The sequence below is a fragment of the Crocodylus siamensis genome, chromosome 2, assembly GCF_052110815.1.
Source record: "Crocodylus siamensis isolate JL-2025a chromosome 2, ASM5211081v1, whole genome shotgun sequence".
In the NCBI taxonomy this organism is placed as follows: domain Eukaryota; kingdom Metazoa; phylum Chordata; order Crocodylia; family Crocodylidae; genus Crocodylus; species Crocodylus siamensis.
This window is the reverse complement of record NC_143396.1, coordinates 191,182,595-191,200,616: the sequence shown is the minus strand read 5'-3', so window position 1 is coordinate 191,200,616 and position 18,022 is coordinate 191,182,595. Positions and strand designations below refer to the sequence as shown.

The following is an 18,022-nucleotide window of genomic DNA, read 5'->3' as shown; positions in this document are numbered from 1 at the left end:
GTGTGGCCCTGTCTCTACATCCATCAGTGGTGAGGGGTGGGGCCACATGACAGACAGACAGCCCTCTCAGCCAAACAGCAGCGAGGGGGCAGGGCCACATGATGGACAGCCCTTACCACTAATCAGCAGCAGGGAGTGGTGCCACTGGGTCCCCTCAACCAATCAGTGGTGTGGGAGGCTCCACCACAGTCTGCCTGTGAAATTGGCTAGCTGCCTCCTGAAGTTGGGTCGACCCCTACCTATGATAATGGAACAGGGGTTGTATAGGAACAGGGGTTGTCAGCTGGGGGTATGTATACCCCGAGGGTAGGTACTTGAGAAGGCCCTAGTGGGTGTGCATGGGTGGGTAGGGATGGAGCGCCACCATGCATCATCCTGCACTGCTGCGCAGGCACTGCCTGCCTGGCCGGACGTGGGCCTGGCCGGACGTGGAGGTGGGGGAAGCTCGCATGGCATTTGGCTACACGCCACCTCCCTTCCCCTCCCCTCCCCCAAGATCCACATCCGGCCACCAGGGGTACACTAATCCCAAAAGGTTGAAAACGCCTGGCATAGAACATTGTAAATATCCAAGTTTAAAGTATTGTGCTAAAATACTAAACGTGTGTGTGTACGTGTGTGCATGTGTGTATACATTATATGCTGCAAATAAGTTTTATATATATGGAATTTTTAATTACTGAAATGGCTCTAGTAGGGTTAAAATAAAGATTTTTAGCATTGGTAGGGTAGTCCTCCAATAATAACCTTTTTAGGCAGATGAGATGTTGGAGTCAACTATTTGGCAATGTTTCTTTTTTAAACATGTTATTCAGTAATTTTTGGAAACTTTTAATTAGCTAAAAATAGACACTTGATTTTCCATTTGATATAAATTATTTCATATAATCCTATACTATGACATATTACTTGGAATCCTTATTAGAAAGAGCCTATGGATAAATCTAAGCCATAATTATGAAATGTCATTATTAAGTTTGAAGCATTTTCCTTTTAACCTACAGTATCTCTGTAAGAAATCAAAGTTAGTAAAATCTTGGCATTAATTGTGTCAGTAATGTGTTTCAGAACTTACATATCTAGTAAATGTGGCCCAAAATTGTTTGCACACTAGTAAGTTTAAGTAGGTTTACTTAAAGAAACACTGCTATTAATTCCAAGTATAAATTAACTTTATATATTCTTTTTAAAAGGTGGAGCCCAGAACTTCATATACAACTTCAGATGAGGCTTAACAGTAGAGAGGCACTATCACCGCCTGTGTCTTGCACCTAAATGCTTCTATTGATGCATCCCAAAGCTGCATTTGTCATTTGTATGGCTGCATCATACTGCATACTGCTATTGAGTCTATGGTCTACTAAGACTTCCAAGTCCCTTTCCATAGTATTGCCATCCAGCCAAGTGTCACCCATTTTATACTGTGTTTTTGATTGTTCCTCCTGAGCTATAGCACCTTGCATTTGTCTTCACTGAACTTGATTCTGTTAGCTCCATCCCAACTTTCCAGTCTGTAGAGATCCTTCTGAATTGCACTCACATCCTCCAGTGTGTTCACAGTCCTTCCCAGTTTTGTGATGTCTGCACACTTGCTTAAGAAGTTTTCTATGCCAGCATCCAAATCAGTAATAAATATGTTGAACAGCCCTGGGCCCAGGACAGACCCCTATGGGCCTCCACTTGAAACCTCCTGCCATTCTGACAAGGAGCTGTTAATAATTACCCTTCATTTGTGGCTGTTGAGCCAGTTATCTATCCACCTTGTAGTAGTTTTATCTAGCTCACCTGTTTCCCATTTGTTTATGAGAAGGTCATGCTGAAGCTTGTCAAAAGCCTTGCTGAGGTCCAGGTACTATATAACCACAGCATTCCCTTCATTTACTTAAGTAGTTACTGTGTCAGAGAAGGAGATCAGGTTCATTTGACACACTTCATTTTCCATAAATCCATGGAGGCTGCTTGTGAGCCTCCTCCAGATGCTTGCAAAGGCCTGCCTTAGAATATGTTCCAGTAACTTCCCAGATATTGAGGTGAGATTAAGAGGTCTACAGTTCCTGGGTCCTCCTTTTTGCATTTTTGAAAGAGGGGCACTGTACTGGCCCTTTTCCAGTCCTCTGGTACCTGACCTGTCTCTCATGACTTCATGAAGATTATTATGAACAGCTCTGAGATCTCCTCTTCTAGTTCCTTCAATACCCTGTGATAAAGTTCGTCAGGTCCTGCTGACTTGAATTCATTCAGTCCCATCAAAAGCTCTCTGACAGTCTCTGTTGTTATTTCCTCCCTCCACTTGCCCCTTCCTTATCCAAATAATCTTTATTTAGGCATCTGGCTCCAGCTTATTTTTTTTTGTGAAGACTCAGTGCAAAGTAGCTGTTGTGTAGCTGTGCCTTCTTTGCATCTTGTGTTAATCCTCCTGGCTTGTTAACAGTGGACCCACAGCATCCTTGGTCCTTCTTTCCTCGACAGCGTACTTATAGAACCTTTTCTTTTTGTCCTTAACTTCCTTTGCCAGGTATAGATTAATAGATTCATAAACAGTAAGGCTGGAAGTGACCCTGTGAAATCACTGGGTCCAGACCCCTGCCCAAGGGGCAGGAAGTCAGCTGGGTTCAGCACCCCAGCAAGATAAGCATCCAAGCATTTCTTAAAGATATTCAGAGTAGATGCTTGCACCATTTCTGGGGGGAACCTATTCCAGACTCTGGAGACTCAGACATTAAAGAAGTTTTCCTTATGTCCCATCTAAAATGGTCTTCCTGCAGTTTATGACCATTAGACCTTGTCTTCCCTGCGGGTGCCCTGGTCAACAGTTCCTGATGAACACCCTTTATATACTTATAGGCTGCTACCAAGTCACACCTGAGCCTTCTCTTCTCCAGGCTGAAGAGTCCCATGCCTCTCAGCCTTTCCTCATAAGACCTGTTCTCTTGACTTCTAATCATGTATGTGGCTCTCCTCAGGGCTCTGAAGCTTCTCCACATCTTTTTTAAAGTGTAGAGCCCAGAACTGGATGCAGTACTCCAGCTGCGGTCTCACCAAGTTTGAGTAAAGTGGAAGGATGACTTCTTGTGTCTTGCTTGAGATGCATTGGTAGATGCAAGCCAGAGCTTGATTTGCTTTGCTGGCTACAGCATCGCATTGCTGGCTCATGTTCATCTTGTGGTCAGTCATGACCCCCAAGTTTTTTTCGGTCGTGGTGCTACTGTGTGTAACATTGCCGAGCCTATAAGTATGATGTTGTTTTTTTTCTCCCGAGGTGTGGCACCTTGCATTGCTCATGTTGAATGTCATAAGGTTTTGAACTGCCCACCTTGCAAGCCCATCCAGGTTGGCCTGAATCACCAGCCTATTCTCTAGCATGAACATACTTCCCCATAATTTGGTGTCATCTGTGAGCTTAGTTTAAAGCCCTGTCAAGCAGGTAAGTCATTCTGGCCAAGAAGAGTGTCTTTCCCATCTGAGTGAGGTGGAGGCCATCCCTTCCCAACAGACCACTGCCTCTCTCTCTGAAGTGCAGACTGTGATCAGAGAAGCCAAAGCCTTCGCAGTGGCACCAATGCTACAGTCTTCTGTTGACTACTTCAATACGTGTCTCCCATCTGTGCCTGTGACCCGTATCTGGAAGAATCGAAGAGAAAACTACATGCACCCCCAACTGTCTCAGCCCAGCCCCCCGAGCTCTGTAGTCACTCATGATATAGCTTGTTCTTTATCTTTGCCTTCCTCATGTTGTTCCTGCAGGTTCTTGTTATTTCCTGGTATGTGTCCTTGATGACCTGCCCATTTTTCCATTGTGTGTATGCTTCCTTTTTCCATTTGAGGAATTTTAGAAGCTCCTTTTGCAGCCGCATTGGTCTCCTGCATCCTTCTTGTGCTTCCAGTATGTTGGAACATTTTCTTCTTGGGTTTGTAAAGCTGGGAGCTTTACAAACTCCCAGCCCTCTTGGACACCTTTATCTTTCAGTCTGCCTTCCCATGGCACCATGTCTGTTAACTCCTTGAGTCGGATGAAATCCACCTTTTTGCAATCTAGCATCCTAATTTTGCTGACTTCATGTTTCCCTGTCTCAGGATCTGGAATTCTATCTAACATGAAGTACATTTGTTCTTCCGAAGATGCCCATCACCTTCCTATCTTCCTCCAGTTCTTTCTTGTTTGTCAGGGAAAGATCCAAAATAGATGATTCCCTAGTTTTATCTTCCACCTTCTGGAATAGAAAGTTGTGCTCCACACAAGTGAGAAACTGGTTGGATACTTTGTTTGGCTTTATTGTTCTTTCAGCAGATGTCTGGAAAACTGAAGTCTCCCATTAGTACCACCCCATTGTTTTTGGATAGATTTGTCACCTGCTTGGAGAGTACCTCATCCACCTCCTCTTCCTGATTTGGTGGCTTATAGTAAATCCCTTCCATTATATCAGTACTGCATCTTTCACCTTCCAGCTTGTCCCAAATGTGTTTTGCTTTGCTGTCTTCCTCCTCCTGAACCAGGGAACAAGCAGAGGTGTTTTTGACATAAAAGGCAACACCACCACCTTTTCTCTCAGCCCTGTCCTTCCAGAACAGAGTGTAACCCTCCACATTGACATTCCAGTCCTAAGAGCTGTCTCACTAGGTCTTGGTGATGCCAGTCAGATCATAAAGGGTTTGAAAGGCTGCCATAAAGGGAAAGCACCTTTTCTCTTGGTGCAGAGAGGATGCAGACCAATGGCTTGAAGTTGCAGAAAGTAAATTTAGATTGGATATCCATAAAAACTTTAAACTAAGCCCGCTGGGGGATGGGGGGACTACTGCCCCTGCTGGCCCGCTGAACGGCCCTTGCAAAGCCAGCGGACCAAGGCACTTAAAGGGGCACTTAAGGGATCCCACCCCTGCCCCAGCCCTGGCACAATCTGTGGGCAAGGCAAGAGCCCCCAAAGGCACACTTGCCTGCCTGTACACTAATGCCAGGAGCCTGGGCAACAAGCAGGACGAGCTCGTCCTCCTGCTCAGTGCAAAGAAATATGATGTCATTGGGATAACGGAGACCTGGTGGGACTCCACCCATGACTGGACCACGGGGATAGAGGGCTATACCCTGTACAGGAGGGATTGTGTTGACAAAAGGGGCGGGGGTGTAGCTCTCTATGTGAAGGAAAGCTACATGTCCCTGCAAGCTGATGTTGGTGACCGGCATGGACAGCTAGAGACCCTCTGGGTAAAAATTCGTGGGGAATTCGGCACAGGGGACACAACGGTGGGAGTCTACTACAGACCTCCACTCAAAGTCCTGAGCTTGACCAGGAGTTTCCCCGGGAACTGACTGAGGCCGCTTGCTCCAGGACCTTGGTTGTCATGGGTGACTTCAATTACCCGGACATCTCGTGGGAAGATCACTCAGCTAAATCTGAGCGGGCGCAAAGCCTTCTCTCATGCGTGGATGACCTCTACCTGACTCAAGAAGTCTATGGGCCAACGAGAGGCAAAGCGCTGCTTGACCTGGTACTGGCTACGGGGGACAACCTAATCGGCGACCTAGTGATTGATGGGAAGTTGGGTGACAGCGACCACGAGCTGATCACCTTCACCATCCGCCGTAAAGCTGGCAAGTCAGTCAGCAACACAGAAGTCCTTGACTTCAGAAAAGCTGACTTTGACAAGCTCAAGAGGCTAGTCAGTCAGGCCCTCAGGGACCATGACCACAGGGAGTTGGGAGTTCAAGAAGAGTGGTTGCTTCTCAAGGAAGCGATCCTCAGTGCACAAGCTAAATCTATTCCAACACGGAGGAAAGGCAGCAAGAAGGCACAGCAGCCCCCCTGGCTCTCCAGAGACCTCGCGGACCTACTGTGGCTAAAAAGGAAAGCCTACAAAGGATGGAGGACGGGATTCACCTCCAAGGAGGATTACTCCGCGCTGGTCCGGTCCTGCAGGGAGCAAACCAGGAAAGCCAAGGCTGCAACTGAATTCCAACTAGCTTCAGGCATCAAGGACAACAAAAAGTCCTTTTTCAGATATATGGGGAGCCGGAGGAAAAGCAAGGGCAACGTTGGACCCCTGCTAAACCAGATGGGGCAACTGACAACTGACGCCCAGGAAAAAGCCAACCTATTAAATAGGTACTTTGCGTCAGTCTTTCATCAGTCACACGGGATGCCCATGCCTGCTATGGGACAGGGAAATCTGGGTGATGGGGATCCCCTACCCTCCATCAATGCTGACCTCGTGAAGGAACACCTTGAGAAGCTGGATACCTTCAAGTCAGCCGGCCCTGACAACCTGCACCCCAGGGTACTCAAGGAGCTGGCGAGCGTCATAGCCCAGCCCCTGGCACGGATCTTTGAAAACTCCTGGCGCTCTGGTGTAGTGCCCAAAGACTGGAAGAAGGCCAATGTGGTGCCGATCTTCAAGAAAGGGAGGAGAGTGGATCCGGCTAACTACAGGTCCATTAGCCTGACTTCTATCCTGGGGAAGATCTTAGAAAAGTTTATTAAGGAGGCCATCCTTGATGGACTGGCCCAGGCTAACATCCTAAGGGATAGCCAGCACGGGTTTGTTGCAGGTAGGTCTTGTTTGACCAATCTCATTTCCTTCTATGACCAGGTGACCTATCACCTGGACGAGGGAGAAGAGATTGATGTCATATATCTTGACTTCAGAAAAGCTTTTGATCTGGTATCCCATGATCAATCACCTCTTGGCCAAACTGGCCGGTTGTGGCTTTGGCTCCACCACAATCCGCTGGCTGGGAAATTGGCTTCGTGGTCGGACCCAGAGGGTTGTGATTGATGGCAGTCACTCATCGTGGTGCCCTGTGACCAGTGGGGTCCCTCAAGGCTCTGTCCTGGGACCCATCCTGTTCAACATCTTCATTAACGATGTGGACATTGGAGTCAGGAGTGGACTGGCCAAGTTCGCTGATGACACCAAACTTTGGGGCAAAGCATCCACGCCAGAAGATAGGCGGGTGATCCAGGCTGACCTGGACAAGCTCAGCAAATGGGCAGACCAGAACCTCATGGTGTTTAACACCGAAAAATGCAAGGTTCTCCACCTTGGGAGGAAAAACCTGCAGCACCCTTATAGGCTGGGCAGTGCTACGTTGGTTAGCACTACAGAAGAAAAAGACTTGGGGGTCATCATTGACGACAAGATGAACATGAGCCTGCAATGCGATGCTGCGGCTAGTAAAGCGACCAAAATGCTGGCGTGCATCCATAGATGCTTCTTGAGCAAATCCCGGGACGTCATTCTCCCCTTGTACTCGGCCTTAGTGAGGCCGCAGCTGGAGTACTGCATCCAGTTTTGGGCTCCACAATTCAAAAAAGATGTGGAGAAGCTTGAGAGAGTCCAGAGGAGAGCCACGCACATGATCAAAGGTCAGGAAAACAGATCTTACGATGACAAGCTGAGAGCCATGGGACTCTTTAGCCTGGAAAAGCGCAGGCTCGGGGTGATCTGATGGCCACCTACAAGTTTATCAGGGGTGACCACCAGGATCTGGGGGAACATCTGTTCACCAGAGCGCCCCAAGGGATGACGAGGTCAAACGGTCACAAACTCCTGCAAGACCGTTTCAGGCTGGACATAAGGATGAATTTCTTTACTGTCCGAGCCCCCAAGGTCTGGAACAGTCTGCCAGCGGCGGTGGTTCAAGCGCCTACTCTTGAAGACCTTCAAGAGTAAATTGGATGCTTATCTTGCTGGGATCCTATGACCCCAGCTGACTTCCTGCCCTTTGGGCAGGGGGCTGGACTCGATGATCTCCCGAGGTCCCTTCCAGCCCTAATGTCTATGAAATCCATGAAACTCCACTGTTAGAACAGTGAAGCAGTGGAATAGACTGAGTATTGCATCGCAACTTGACAATATTTTATAAAAGTAGGACATTGGCTGCGGTGCTTCCCCTGCTTTACCTATAGAGTTTAGATTATGGTTTGTAGAGGATAGTTTGGATGGGGAAGATCCTGCCTGAGGCAGGGGTTCAGATTAGATGAGCTCTGGAGGGTTCCTTCCAGCCCTATTTCTCTGTGATTCTATGATTTGCTATTAGTAGGATTTTGCTTTCCTTGAATTGAAGTATTATTCCAAACTGCCACTGAAAACCCTACAGAAAAAAAAATACTGAGCAGCAGTAATTATATTATACCTCTTGGGCATAAATGGCAATGAAAGGATATTAGCTGTAATCTTAGATATGCTTCATTTTTAACTCTGTTTTCTGAAAGCGAAGTTTCTTGCAAAGTGTCTATTAAATTGAAATGCAGGAATGTATCCAAAAATTGGATAAATTCTACATCAGCGTAGATTTCAGTGAAAGCAAACTGGTATTTCCCTAGATAGGATTTTTTTGTGGCAACTTTTGTTAATTCAAAAATAAGGAATGAAATGTTCTGTGGTAATTTTTTCAGGACTGATTTAAAGCTTAAAAAAGCTAGCTCTTTCCTCTTTATGGGTTTCATAATCTATACTAATTGTTATCATCTTTAATGGTACAGTTTCCAGTACCCAACTTAATTAATAAAACTCATTCCACAGCCAGATCCATATTTGCTAAAAAGCTTCCTTTTTCTAATATTATTTAAGATGCAAGTATATTTAAACACACAGAAGTAGGATCTTGGCTCACAGAATGCTGGCTGTCTTCTGAAGGATGCTTGTTTTACAGATGAAGTTGGTTTAATTAAAATTATTCCATGACTGCATTGTTTATAGTCAGACTTTCTGTTTCTTCATAAAGCCTATAGAGAATAACTGAACTTGCCATCTTACGTACTTATTAGACAAGAATTCAACATGCATACAATCCATAATGAAACGGAATCTTAGTGAAGCATTGGACTAAGTAATGTAGATTTGAATTGCAGTGCCCAGGACATAAATGACATACACTGAAATTTTGGCTAATAATTTTTGGTCTTAAAATATTGTACAGATTTTTGTTCCATGTTAATTCACAAGAAGACCTAAAGTTTTCAAAAGATACGTTTATTTCTGTCACGATGAACCCGGTGGAGCTGGCAAGCCGAGCTCGGGGTCGTGGTCACGGTGGGTTGGCCGGGTGGTGGCTATTGGCACGGACAGGTGGGGTTAGTGGCTGCGGAGTCTGAGAGGCGGAACTGGAGAGGGTTGAAATGCAAAGATTTATTTTGACTTACGCTTTTTGGCGTAGGCAGAGAAGTCTTCAGTTACAGTTGCAAACGTACGAACAACAACACAACAAAGGGGTCTGTTGGCCCACGAGGTTCAGTCCGAAGACCTAGTCCCAGGGCTGGTCAACAGCTCATTAATGGGTAATACAACGATAAAACGAACTGTAACGTGCAGATGATGAATCGCGTGATGCCAGTCCAAGGTGGTGGACAATCAGGTGGTCGAAGAGAAAGCCGAGGTCGGAAGCCAGGAGATGATGCAGCTGAGACGTCAGGTCAGAAGGGTAAGCCGAGTCGTAGTCAGTGGAGGAGGCCGAGGTCGGTGATCTGGAACCGGGTTATAACAGAGTCCAAAGGGTGATCCAAAATCGTAGCCATTAGTCAGTACCGAGAGTAATCAGAAGCCAGGCGAGCGTAATATATTGAGTGATACGAAAGAACCAATGACAAGAGCGAAGGAGGAGATCTGTAGGCCCTAAAGCCTGACTGAGAGACAGTTCCTGCAACAGCAGCCTCTGCTCTCAGCTAGCGCGATCTCCCCCCCCGAGGGAGGGGTTCACTGAACTTTTATATGAATTTGGTAGCCAATCAGAACCCTCTCCGCAGAGAAATTTCTAGTCAGATTACCTCATGTCAGGTTCTGACTGAGCATGCTCTCAGCCAGAAGCTGACACAATCTGAGCATGCGTCTGTGGGGAAAGTAGGTCAACAATGATTGACAGGTCCGCAGGTCACCCAGGGGCCAAGGGCTGGGTGAGCCTTGGAACTTTCCACTCACAGAATCAAACCGTGCATGTCAGTCCAGCTCTTCTGTGCTGGCAGCAGATGCTCAAAATTTTCTCTGACAATTTCAAGGATAAAATAACGTTTTTCTGCTCTGTGGACCTAATTTTGATTAATTTAGAACAAAAAGAGCTGCCTCTGTTCATGTGATTTTTCCCCCTGGAAGGCAGAGAAAAGGAATATCTATTCTAAAGCTACTGAAAGAGGTTTATAAGTGAGCAACTAATATATAATATTCAGTACTAGAGGTGCACCAATACATCAGTCTGATATTGGATCAGTACCGATATGAAGAAAATTGTCTACATTAGATATTGGCCCTATGGGGCCGATAATTTGTCCGATAAATTCCAGTGCTGGGTGCAGCCACAGTGTAGTCGGAGCAGAGCTGGCAGCATGAAGAGCTGCCTCCAATTGGTAAGTTGGAAGGGGAGGGGGAGGGAAGGAACGTGGGAGAGGCAGATCAATGGTCCCCATGGTGAGGGAGGGGGCAGAGGTAGGTGCTGCCCAACTGGGACATGGGGGAGGGATGCGGGTCAGAGTTGCAGCTTGTGGGGTGGGGGAAGCTTCTGCCACTGCTTGTGCCCTGGGAAGACGGGGTGGGGGGGGGTGTGCTCCCAGATCTGTGTGGCACAGTGTGGGGCAGGCTGCAGCTGTGGGGTAGAGCCGGAGTTGGTGCTGCGCAGGGCTTTTCTTGCAGGGGGCTGGGCTCAGAGTAGTCTCCAGCAGTGCTGGGAGGAGGCTGGAGCCACCCCAATTTTCCCCGGTGCTCCGCTTCCAGCCCCACACTGCCCAGCACAGCCCTGGCTGAATGCCTTGCCTCCACCCATGTGCCAGGAAAAGCCGTGGCTGTACTGGGCAGTGGCATGGGGCTGGGAGCGGAGCTACGGCAAAGTTTGGGGTGGCTGCAGCCTCCTCCCAGTGCCACCAGAGCCCACTCTGAGTCCAGCCCCAGGCAAGAAAAGTCCTGTGCAGTGCCAGCTCTGGCTCCACCCTGCAGCTGCAGCCCACCTTGTGCCACGCAGATCCAGGGGTACATGCCCCTCCCCCCCGGATGCAAGCAATGGTGGGAGCTGCCCCCACCCAATGAGCTGTACCTCTGTCCCATGCTTCCCCCCTGACCTGGGCAGAGCCTGCCCCTGTCCCTGCCCCCTCCTTCACCCCGGGGGTGTTGATCTGCCCCCCCCCACATGCCGCTTCCCTCCCCGCTCCCCTTCTACCACAATGGACTTACCACCTGGAGGCAGCTGTATTGGAAATCGGATCAGTATCAGCCGATATACCTCCTTAAGTATCAGCTATTGGTATTGGCCCCCAAAATCTCTATTGGCACACCCCGATTCAGAACCTATTTTATTATAGCTGCTAGTGTTTTGGGTATTGTTACCATATTTTCTTGCATACAACATACCCTCAAATAAGATGCACATTTTGTTTTTGATAGACAGAATAAAGAAATTTTTTTGTTTGAAAATACTGGTAAACATTTCCTAGAGAAAACACAGGCAGCTGCAAAATGTGGGAAGCAGCATGTTGTGGTTGTTCTGTTAACCCCTAAATGCACGACCCAGCAGGTGGTTTTGGTTGAGCCAAAATGCCTGGCTCTTCTCCTCAAGCTGAGATTGGTGGGCAGCAGTTTCTGCCAGGTCAGATGAAAGCCCAGTCTTAGCCAGCAACACCTGTAGTCAGTTGAGGGCTCACCCAGCTGATTCAGCAGACACTGAGGGTTCAGTTCTGCTTTAGAAATACAGCTCAGTGGAGATCTGGGTGCCTTAGCAGAGCCTTCTCTGGGTCACTAGCAGCTTCTGTAGCATGAACCTCTGCCAGGGGGAAGTGAAAGTGTCCACAGCATGCCCCCAACCCCTATAGCATGACTTTATTTTTCCCCCAGCACAGGCTCATGTGGCAGAATTTGCTATTACTGTGGTTTCTTGCTTAAAATGCACACTTCAGTTTCCAGCAGCTGGCAGGTATGGTGTGATTTGGGTCTGAGTCCCAATCTCAAAATAGTGTGCCCTGCTGTGCCACGTGTGGCATGACAGGAGGCATGCTTGTTGGGATTGGGGCTCAGATCTGATCACACCTTTAAGTGAATGTCTGTCAACAGCCTTGGTATCTTTGAAATCTTGGTATGATTCTTTGCTTGTTTGTATTGGATAGAGTAGAAGCCATATGCCTCTAATGCTGTCTTGCTAAGGTTTCAGCAAACCTTTTCTCCACAAGGCCTCATCTTCCAGCAGGCTTCTCTCCTTCTTTACCTGCTTCCCCCTTCTCCTTAGTTTAACAAGGTCTTGTTTCTTATAGTTTCTCTTTGACCATCCACACAGAAAAGGGCAGCTTCTTACTGACTGTTCAATGGTCCACCTTCAGTGGAACAAAATAAAAAGCGTTCAGTTCATTCCTTACCTTGCCACTTGGACTGGAATATATGGAACAATCAGATGTCTGTATTCAGAAGAATCATAACTTAACTCTACAGAAATCACCTCCATTGGTCATTTTGTGTAACTTTATTGCTATAGTTGACTAAAGAATGAGTGTTTAAAGACGCTGTTCATATTTGCATACACTGCCTACAGTGGGACCTTTATCCCAAATTGGAGCTTCTGGATTTTACCATAATGCAACTAACAAAGGAGACTTAATCAGCATTCTGTTCTCAGGGGAAATTCCACCTGACCTGAGCAGCGCTTTGTCAGCCAGTCAGTTAGAATTTTTACAGAAAAATTATTGCCAATGATAGAATCCTTTTAGATAAGTTATCAAATGACACAAAAGTCAAAGGTTAATGATAAAATGTTACAATACATTTCACTAAAACCAAAGTATTAAGCAACAAAACTAATGCAAATCAATTTCCTTTTATTTTCTTTGGACAACAGCTGTGGAATACAGTCACCGTAGACTATTGTTTTGCAAAATCCTGCTAACTTTAGTCATTGACATCAGTGGCAAATTTTAAATGTCAGTTTCCATGAAGTTTTGTATGCATACACAAAAGCTTGTTGCAGATCCATGGATTGTTTCATTGCACATACACTTGTAAAATATTTTGTGCTTGTTTTTGCTAAAATGTTGAAGATCCAATTCTGAAAAATGCATGTGAATAAACATGTGATGTGCAAGGAAAAAATCTCTTATTCACAAGTATTTCCCAAGTCATAACAAACCTGCCATTTCAACATCATCAGGGTTCAGGAAGTTGAGTTTTTATGCTTAGACCAGAGTGTTTGGTAGTTCTACTGTGATAAAATTAATGTTATTTGATGAGTAACCATGGTTTTGTGTTTCCAGACAATGAAAACATTTGGTCCACAATGATGGGGTTTTTTTGAAAAACATGAAATCTGGGCTTCTTTTGGGCAGTATGTTAGTATTTTTTATTAAAGAATTCAAGTATTCCATGATTATACCAAATGTTAAAGTTGTCATGGAAAAATGCCCTACATTTATGTTGTCTTTAGTCATTTACAAATACGATCTCAGAGTGTTAGTTCTGGAAAAATGTTTTTAGTCATGCTTAGTATATTTCAAGGGTAGACAATTATTTGGGCTGGAGGGCCACTAAGGGTGTTTTGGTGAGTGGTGGCAGGCCAGGTCAGCATCCCTCCTACCCCCCACAGTGGCTCACCAAAGCTTCGTAAGTGGCTCTGCTCTGTACTGGGCCTAGTGGCTGGAATGGGGCTGTGGGCAGGCACAGGGGGCAGCATCCAGGAATCAGACAGGCAGGCAGCACTGTGACAATGTGGGCCTGGAGCAGGGATGTGCACGGAGCAGATCATGACTCTGCCCCAGGACCCATTCCTGTGCTGTCGCTGCATCATGATCCCAGTCCTGCTCCTAGATGCCATTTCTCAGTTGCCTGCCTGCGGCCCCATCCCATCTACCCAACTGCACACCCTACCTATATGGGTCCTGCCCCTGGTGGTCGGTATGGGACAGATCAGCTGGGGTGCACAGGCAGCAGAGCTAGGTTCTGCAGCGGCAGCAGCTGCAAAGACCCACCACTACCGCCAAGAACCGCTGTGCTGCCCCAGCTCCACCGTGTGGCCTGGGGCACTGGGATTGGCTGCAAATGCCACAGCCCAGGTTTCTTCTCACACCTGGGCCAGGTGGAACCGAGGGGCCCACTACAGGTTGGATAAAGTCCCTTGGTGGGCTGGATCCAGCCTGTGAGTTGTATTTTGCCCACCCCTGGTATATTCTGTCATCACTTTCTAAATAATCTGGAAAATAAATGTCACAGTATCATGCAATGATTAAAGTATCTTGCTTCCTTTCTGCTTTGTTCTACCTAAGGTTGAAACAGTTCAAGTTCATTTCTTTTATTGACCTCTCTTGCATTTACTATATCAGTAATGTGCTTATCCTGATTTGCGTAGTATGTGATTTTGAAATATCAACACAATAACATATTTTAAAATGTGTGTCCCCTGTTGGGATGAGAAGGGGAAGGTGTTCAGTATATTGAGTAAGACCTGTTTTTCCTGGATCTTCTATTACTCTGCCTCTCAAGGGTAGTTCAGCAGCCATTTAGCAAAACAAGATCGGACAGAGCTCTCTTTTGCTTTCAACAGGTCTACTCCCTTATTAGCTAAAGGTGCTCCTTCTATTTTCTACTCCAGTGTTGTGTTCTTCCTACACGATGTCCCTAAACTTTCTTTCCCCAAAGGAGATAAGGGCATAAATATTCATCTCCAAATAAAACAGATTAGGTGTGCCAGAATGTATTTTATATGTGTAACATATAAGAAATACATTTTGTATCAAATGCCACAGGGCATATGAACTCAACGACAATACGGCTAAACACAACTTGACATTTACCTTCATCTAGAGAGTACATGTGCTATATCAGTAAACAAACTGAAGAAACCATTCAAGATACCCCAGCTGTTCTCAACTCAGGCAAAAGTGCACTAGATTGGAGGCCAAGAGGAAACTGAGTGTTAAAGTTTTCAGAAGCACCAGATTTTTAAAGAGATCCAGAAAAGTGTCTGTGGGATTTTCTAAAAAGTGCTGAGGTGTTGAACTTGCACTGATTTAATTAATCCAGCCTGTGCCACAGATTTCCTGTGAGTTCCTCTGTAAGACTGAACAAAATAAACTTGCATGCTAAAAAATATAATGCACAGATGTCCAGATGGGTTGGTTGGGACCAGACCCCTGTTCATGATAATATAGTGTCACAGATTCAACCCAAAACAGAGTTGCCAGGGTTCTGCATCTGGCATGCAGAACTGTTCTGCCAAATTAGATTTACTCCTAAGCCATACGAGGAAATGCTGAGGGATCTGGGACTCTTCAGCCTGAAAAAAAGGAGGCTGAGAGGGGACTTGATAGCAGCTTATCACTACATCAGAAGTGCAAATCAAGGGCAATGTGAACAACTGTTCACCAGGGCACCCTTGGGGAAAACTAGGTGTAACAGTCACAAACACCTGGAAGACCGTTTCAGGCTCAACATTGGGAAAAACTTCTTCATAGCTAGAGTGTCCAAACTGTGAAATAAGGTCCCTCCAGAGGTGGTGCAATTGCCTACCCTGGAAATCTTCAAGAGGAGACTGGATGGTCACCTTGCTGGGGTCACCTGACCCCAGTTGCCTTTCCTGCTTGGTTCAGGGCCTGCACCTGATGGTCTTCTGAGGTCCCTTCCAGCCTTACAGTCTATGAAACTGGATCTCCCTGGTCTTTACTTGCCACCACTGGTTCTGTCTATCCTGTAGCCTCCTCTGAATTATAGCTTTAAGCCAGTGGTAAGGCTTTTGTTTTTGCTGGTTGGAGGGTTCATTTTGCCAGCTGCAGAATGTAGTTCTCTTCTGATGGATAAGAGCTAGGCTTTCCTCATTATTCTCATTGAACCAATCTTGGTGACAGTAAGTAGAGTATTGAATTTATTCAGCGCATGCTTTGTGAATAACATTCTTCAATTTCTCTCAGTGTGCCTGAATGTCGAAAGAGGCTGCTGTGCCCTTTTGCTGCCTTTCCTCCGAGACAGAATGGCATTAGCTTGTGCATCAAGGATCGCTCCCTTGAGGAGCAACCACCCTTCCTGACCTCCTCTCCCCTCCCCTTTGGGTCATGGTTCCTTAGGGCATCACCGACAAGCCTCCTGAGCTTGTCAAAGTCAGATTTCCTGAAGTCAAGGACTTCTGTATTGCTGACTGTCTTGCCAGCTTTATGGCAGATGGTGAAGGTGATCAGCTTATGGTCGTTGTCACCCAGCTTCCCATCAGTTGTTAGGTCGCCGATTAGGTCGTCCACGGTTGCCAGTACCAGGTCGAGCAGCAGTTTCCCTCTCGTTGGCCCATTGACCTCTTGTGTCAGATAGAGGTCATCCACAAATGAGAAGAAGCTTTGCGACAGCTTGGATTTAGCTGAGTGCTCTTCCCATGAGATAGCTGGGTAGTTGAAGTCTCCCATGACAACCATGGATCTGGAGCATGTGGCTTCAGCCAATTCCCTGGCGAACTCCTGGTCAAGCTCTTGACTTTGGGTGTGAGATCTGTAGTAGACTCTTGACACAGTCCTGACCGCTACTGCCAAGGAAGACAAACTCATCCTCATGGGTGACTTCAACATAAGAGTTTGCTGACACTCTGAACTCTGGAGCAGTACCATTGGGAAAGACGGGGGTGGGGAAAGTCAGTTTCTATGATATCCTCTTTCTCAGCGAATGTGCAGAGCGTGACTTGCTCATCATGAATACTATCTTTAGACAGAGTAACTAATATAAGACCACTTGAAAACATTCATGTTCCAATCACTGGCATGTTCTTGAATATGTTATTGTCAGAGCTTGTGATTTTACCAATGTCCATATCACCCAAGTCCTGAGAGTTATGAAAAACATGATTTTCCTTTCCAAAAAAAGGTGTAGCCAACTCCTCCTCCTTTCAGTTGGCCTTCATCTGCCCAGAGGGTCTCACTTAGGACAGCTATATCAATGTCATATCTTGCAAGATCATTAACAAATTAATTAACTGAATACAAAATGCAGTGGCAGGCATCCTGATGTCATTTTTTTCCCTCTCCATGTATTGGCTGTATTAGGTTCAGCAGCCTGTTGTAACACATTGTATGAAGAACAGAACTGACAATAAAAAGTTTGTGTGAGGGTTTGCCTGGCCATAGGTGGCTGGGCCTGCAGCAGGGCCCTAGGAGTGACCTGGGGTTTAGCAAGGTGGGAGCACTGATTACCCAAGTATTGGGTTGGGGTCTGGGGCAGAAGGGTTGGGGAGTGTGGGCAGCAAGTTCCAGGCGAGCTCACGGGGATCTCAGTGGCGTAGTCCAAGAAATGAGCCAGAACCTGAAACCAGGGGTCAGAGCGCCAGTACTGACTCCAAGATCAGGGTTAGGAAAAGCCAAAGCTGAGTCAGGGACAGGGAGAACCAGAGAGAGTGTGAACGTGAGGCTTGCTGGAACAGGCTGAGGTTGTGCGAAGGCATGCCAGCAGCCTGAGGTTGCAGGTGTGCTTATAAGGGGTGAGTGGCACCTTCAGCAGCCAGTTCAGTGGCAGAGAATTGGGGCAGTCTCATTAGCCAAGAATCAGGGGCAGGTGTAGGTAAAAAGGTGCTTAGCTGGGCATGCCTGATCAGAGCCCCTGACAATCTGCTCATTAAAACTGCTCTGCAATTTTAGCTCCATTTTGGTCTTCTGAGTACTGTGGAGAGCAGGTACTTACAGTGATTAAGGCAGTATTTTTAACCACTACACTGACAAGCAAACAACAAAAAAAGCCTTATATTATTTTAAAGGTATTTATGTTAAATAGAAGGTTTTTTCTTGCCACTTGTAAGTTGACATTTGAAACTGAATTGTCACCTATGACTCTAGATTTGTGGTCTAAATTAAACAAAGTGCATTGAAGGGAAGCAGTCATTGCACAGCTATTTGGTGTTCAACCTTGTATGTGTACCAAAATGTTGTTGCTTGGCTCATGTAGAGCATTGAATACACAGTGGAATATTAGTTGCAACATAGTTTACAATTGCTGCACATCACGAGTTCTTAAATTAAGGCTCTGTGTACAGTATATATTTATAGATTTTCAGTGGTAGTTAAAATAAGTCTGTAATATCACCATAGATAATTTGGCAGAGGCACTA

The 18,022-nt window shown here is 46.3% G+C and overlaps 1 protein-coding gene across 4 annotated transcripts in view; it reads left to right on the top strand.

Annotated features, from left to right (window-relative positions):
- The window catches only part of SBF2 (SET binding factor 2), a 491,808-nt gene that overhangs the window by 197,814 nt on the left and 275,972 nt on the right, over positions 1-18,022 (top strand). The window lies entirely within an intron of this gene.